Genomic DNA, 6000 nt, shown 5'->3' with positions numbered 1-6000 from the left:
TGACATTCAAAGTCCCCATGATCTGGCCTCACCTATTTTTCCAGCTATATCTCTAATACGTATCTGCTTTACGGTCACTGAACTATTAACAATTCCCCATATAGACCTTGTTTCCACCCTCCATGTTTTTACTCACTCATTTTCCACTCCTGAAATGTTTTTTGCCCTGCCTCATATGGACCATCCTCACTTCATCTGGCTAACTCCTTTAAGATTAAGCTCAGGCAACTGCTACCTCCATGAAGTCTTCCCTAACTCTTCCGTGGTTGGGTTAGGTTTCTCCTTTTTGGTTCTATAAGCTCATATAATTGTGCTTAGTATGTGGAATCAAATATGTATTTATGTAAACGTTCTCCCCATTCAACAGAGGGGTAGGGAACTCGCCTTGGTAGTCTCAGCTTCCTCAGCATTTAGTGTGTGAGTTTCACAAGATGACTTTTGAGTGAATTAATGAATGTACACGTAAATTAAATAAAGAACTTGAGAAGATAACAGCATGAGATGTCACAGGGCAACATGTGATTATGTTTCAAACATTATAAGCTTAGAGGCAAAGCAATCATTTTGGGCAGAAGTAAATGTGGATGGGACTGAGGACACAAGAGAATTGGAATTGACAAGAGAAAATTCACAAAAGGTATGGATGTGGGAAAATTGATGACAAAGTAGGAGCTCAACTACCAGTTGATGAATTAGAAAAAAATAAAAGAAACTTATCTAAAATTCATTTAGAACACATTTCAAGATCAAGATTGTCCAGTCAAGAAACAAGAGTGGCTACAAACTCAGGGACTCTAGACTCAGCACGTTTACAGAGAGAGGGGAGAGAGTTCCAAAATGAAAGAAGGGTTGATTAAGTGAAGCCCCTCCTTGCTGAATGTTAAAATGCCTCCCTTACCTCCAGCAGACCACCTGTAACACTCAGTTCCAAACCTGCAGACCTTATGTATTCCTGCTTTCCAGTCACCCCCTCATGCCTGATTTCCTCCTCTCCCATTCTAAAAGGAGAGTGGAGAATTCTTCCAGGAATAAACAACAGCATCAAAAACAACAGAACAGTTAGTGCCCCCCACTCACATGCTCAGAATTCTTCTGTCTTTTATTTAATGACTCAGTCTATGATCAGAATACCAAGGCTAACAAGATTGTTAAGGAAAGCCTCCAACCTGAAATAGACCAAAACAAATAAGAAAATAGGAACTTTGAGGAAACAAAGAGGGAAGAAAAAAGACAAATAAAAGCTATAAGCATATCATCAAACACATAAGAACAGGAGTCTATAAAAACAAACAACTAGAGGGGCGCCTGGGTGGCTCAGTCGTTAAGTGTCTACCTTCGGCTCAGGTCATGGTCCCAGGGTCCTGGGATCAGGCTCCCTGCTCAGCGGGAGGCCTGCTTCTCCCTCTCCCACTCTCCCTGCTTGTATTCCCTCTATCTCTGTCTCTGTCTCTCTCTCTGTCAAATAAATAAATAAAATCTTAAAAAAAAAAAGGAACAACTAGAGAACAAGAAAGAGATCTTGGAAGCTAAATATATGATAGCCAAAATAAAAAGTTTTCACCAAAATATTAGAGGAAACATTGAGGAAATCTCCTAGAGAGTGATATTTAAAAAAAAAAGAGGTAGAAATAAATGAGAAGAAATGGAAAAAATAGAGGGTTAATTCAAGGAGAGCAAAGTCTGACCAATAAGTGCACCAGTAAGAGAGAACATGAAAACAGAGAGGAAATCGCCTTAGAGGTTATTCAGGAAAATAGCCAAAATTGAAGGATGGCTATCTGGATTGATAGGTACACTGAGTGCCCAGTCTATTGGGTGGAAAATGCCCCTAACAGAGGTAAAATTTTCAGAAAGAAAAAACAGCTGGTTCCCTACAAAGAATTAAGAATCAGAAGGGCGCTACAGAAGCACTGGAAGCTCCCGGACAATGGAGCAAGGCCCTCAAAATTCTGAGAATTCTTTAGCCTGCCAAGCTATTAATCAAGTCTGAGAATAGAATTGTTATTTTTTTTAAAGATTATTTATTTGTTTATTTGACACAGAGAGAGAGATAGTGAGAGAGAGAGCACAAGCAGGGGGAGCAGCAGAGGGAGGGGGAGAAGCAGGCTCTCCACTGATCGAGGATCCCGATGTGGGACTCGATCCCAGAACGCTAGGATCATGACCTGAACTGAATGCAGCTGCTTAACTGACTGAGCCACCCAGGCACCCCTGAGAATAGAATTATTATTATTATTATTTTTAAAGACTTTATTTATTTATTTGACAGAGAGAGATAGCGAGAGCAGGAACACAAGCAGGGAGAATGGGAGAGGGAGAAGCAGGCTCCCCGCGGAGCCGGGAGCCCAACGTGGGACTCGATCCCAGGACCCTGGGATCATGACCTGAGCCGAAGGCAGATGCTTAACGACTGAGCCACCCAGGCGCCCGAGAATAGAATTATTAAAGTATTGTTATATATGAAGAATAATGTACATCTTTAAATCCTTTCTCAGACAATTTATGGGAGGATATGATCCAACCAAAGGAGTAAACCAGAAATGAGGAGACATGGGTATTCAGAAAGAAAAGATAGCACCCAAGAGAGGAGTTAAAGAAGTTCTGAGAAGACAGCCATGTAACAGACCTAGGGCCCGGATTAGACAGCGGGGAGACCTCAAGGGCAGTGTCACTGGGTGAACTGGAGGGATACCTGTTGTGACTGACTGTTTGAAAAACACTCTTCAGGGGAAGTTAACAATTATATTGTAAAGTTGGGGAGAAGTCATTAAAAAAAAAAGAACATCTAAAAAATGAGGCAGCTTTTAATTCTAGGAAGTTCAAACAACTGTACAATAAAATATACCTATTGTATATTGCTTTGATTTCCATAGCTCCACAATAAGACAAATACTGGATGGTGATTTAACCAAACTTGTATATATTGTATGTCTGGAGGATGGAGGTAGGGAAAGTGGGGATCTGGAGTGATATAAGGGTGCTACATCTTTATCTGCTTTATTAGCAAGTCAAAGATAAATCCTAAAATTGGTTCATCAAGAAATAGCAGCATAAGCATGTTATTTAGAAAGAAAATGTAGAAGAAACATGTTAAAGAGTTGAGGAATAGGACCCAGGAGTAGAATAGAGTGGGGCAGTGGACTCCTCTTTTTCAATCTAGGTGTTGTGGTACTTTAAAAAAAAAAGTCTTTATAGATTACTTTATTAAAGAAGAGTATTTCCCAGAAGCATAAGAATTCTAACTTCTATTCCTACCTCAACTCAACATCTTACTGCTTAGCCATGCATACATTCAACTACATGCATTCTGGTAGGCATTTGGGGTAGATATTTGGGATGACAAATTTCCAAAATCTCGAGGGTTGTGGCTGATGTGGGAGCAAAAATAGTTGCTACTTGCCTATCTGGTAGTTTCCCAATTGCTCTCTAGAAAAATATCAGTTCCTGCCCTATTATCTATTCCTGTGTAACCGATTACCATAAAATTTAATGGTGTAAAACACTGAACACTGATCACTTCACAGTTTTTGTGGACCAGCAATTCAGGAGCAGTTGAACTGGGTGTGTGACTCAGTCTCTCACGGTGTTGCAATCAAGACTACAGCCTCAGTCAGCTGACCACTGCTGGCAGGAAGCCTCAGTTTCTGATGGAGAGGAATACAGTCTTATGGGTGCATACAAAAAGGAAACAGAGGATGCCTGGGTGTGGGTGGCTCAGTCAGTTAAGCATCCAACTCTTGGTTTTCAGCTCAGGTCATGATCTCATGGGTCATAGGATCCAGCCCAGAGTTGGGCTCTGCACTCAGCAGGGAGTCTGCTTGAAAGTTCTCTCCCTCTGCCCATTTCCCCACTTGTCTGTGCCTGCTCTCTCTCAAATAAGTAAATCTGAAAGAAAGAAAGAAAGAAAGAAAGAAAGAAAGAAAGAAAGAAAGAAAGGAAGGAAGGAAGGAAGGAAGGAAGGAAGAAAGAAAGAAAGAAAGAAAGAAAGAGAAAGAAAGAAAGAAAGAAAGAAAGAAAGAAAGAAAGAAAGAAAGAAAGAAAAAGAAAGAAAGAAAGAAAGAAAGAAAGAAAGAAAGAAAGAAAGAGAAAGAAAGAAAGAAAGAAAGAAAGAGAAAGAAAGAAAGAAAGAAAGAAAGAAAGAAAGAAAGAAAGAAAGAAAGAAAGAAAGAAAGAAAGAAAGAAAGAAAGAAAGAAAGAAAGAAAGAAAGAAAGAAAGAAAGAAAGAAAGAAAGAAAGAAAGAAAGAAAGAAAGAAAGAAAGAAAGAAAGAAAGAAAGAAAGAAAGAAAGAAAGAAAGAAAGAAAGAAAGAAAGAAAGAAAAAGAAAGAAAGAAAGAAAGAGGGCTGTTCTGGAGCAGCCATGTAGAAAATAGTCCATCTGAAGTTGGACTTTTGCCAAATGGGTGACAGAAAAAGAACAAGGGTCAAGGGAGTTTAAAATATTGGTGTGTTATGTTGAAATAATACACCAGTATGTGCTCATAAATATTTATTGAATTGAACCAAACCGAGCTGTCTTTTTCTGTCTCATTCTCTCTTCTTTACTTCTTAATGTCAGAGGTGATACATTTTGCTATGGTTGGACTAGTTTGACCAGAATACTTGCAGCTGAGAAGGAGAAGGGACTATCCCTGCTCAATCCATCTTCCTTGTTTATTAGCTACTGCAATTTTCAATTATATTTAGAAAAACAGAATTTTTTTAGAAAAACAGAGTATGATAGTCATGCCAATACCCATGAGATTTTTTTTCCTAAAAATTTGAAGACCTGTTTTATGTGACTTTTGGTAATTTAGTTCACATAAATTTACACTTTATATATATATGTAGAAATACCTTTTAAACTCAAATATCCAGGGCCACTGTATAAGATCAAATGGAGTCTATTTGGGGACTTTTTTTTTCTTAAATATTTTATTTATTTATTTGACAGAGAGAGACACAGCGAGAGAGGGAACACAGCAGGGGGAGTGGGAGAGGGAGAAGCAGGCTTCCCGCCGAGCAGGGAGCCCAACTCGGGACTCGATCCAGGACCCTGGGACCATGACCTGAGCTGAAGGCAGATGCTTAACGACTGAGCCACCCAGATGCCCCTATTTGGGGACTTTGACTTAGTCTATTGGAACAACAATAAATTATCCCCAGGAACAATGCTAGTAAGAGGTACAGCAATGGGGATCTGTTCTGCAAAAATGGAGGTTATTACTACCCTTCAAATAAATAATTTAAAATCACTATTTAAAACATTATTGAGTACTTACTATGTACCAGACATTGTGTTAATAGCTGTAGGCACATATCTTATTTAATACTATGATATCCCTAATTTAAAATCACTATTTAAAAGGTATTTCTACTTACTATGTGCCAGACATTGTGTTAATAGCTATAGGCACATATCTTATTTAATACTATGATATCTCTATGAGATAGGTACAATTATAATGCTCATTTTATAGAGATTTTGAGAGATTAAATAATTTGTCCAAAGCAAGGTCTGTCAGACTTCAAGTTCCTTACTCTAACTACCTCATCGCCTTTATTTTGTGCCCCGTATCTCTATAACTTACCCTCTTCCAGTCTCACTGGCCTCCTTTCTTTTCCTAGAAATAAGCCAACCTCTTTTTTACCTAAGGATCTTTGCACTTGCTGTTTCCTCTGTCCGGAAGGTTCTTCTCCACTTTGTTGCTTGGCTGACTCCTATGTCAGATGCCTTCTAAATAAGTTCTCCTTACCTTGCTCTATAACAACACCATGTTTTATTTCCATTATAGTATTAATTACACCCTGAAATTATTTTTTAATCTCCCCACCAGATCGTATCCTTAGTACCTCATTCACTGAGTAAGTGAATAGCCTACTCCCGTTCCTGAAGGTCCTTGATAATAGTGTGTTATCCCAATAGGCTGTGTTATCCCGATAGTCCACTAGAACTATTTAGAGCGACTGTACATTGCCAACTTCACTGCCATCTCAGTTTATCACAAAGTCTTCCGTGGTTT

The sequence above is a fragment of the Eumetopias jubatus genome, unplaced genomic scaffold, assembly GCF_037043125.1.
Source record: "Eumetopias jubatus isolate StellerSeaLion01/CBP00866 unplaced genomic scaffold, mEumJub1_p1.0 scaffold_7, whole genome shotgun sequence".
In the NCBI taxonomy this organism is placed as follows: domain Eukaryota; kingdom Metazoa; phylum Chordata; class Mammalia; order Carnivora; family Otariidae; genus Eumetopias; species Eumetopias jubatus.
Note: the sequence above shows the minus strand (reverse complement) of the source record.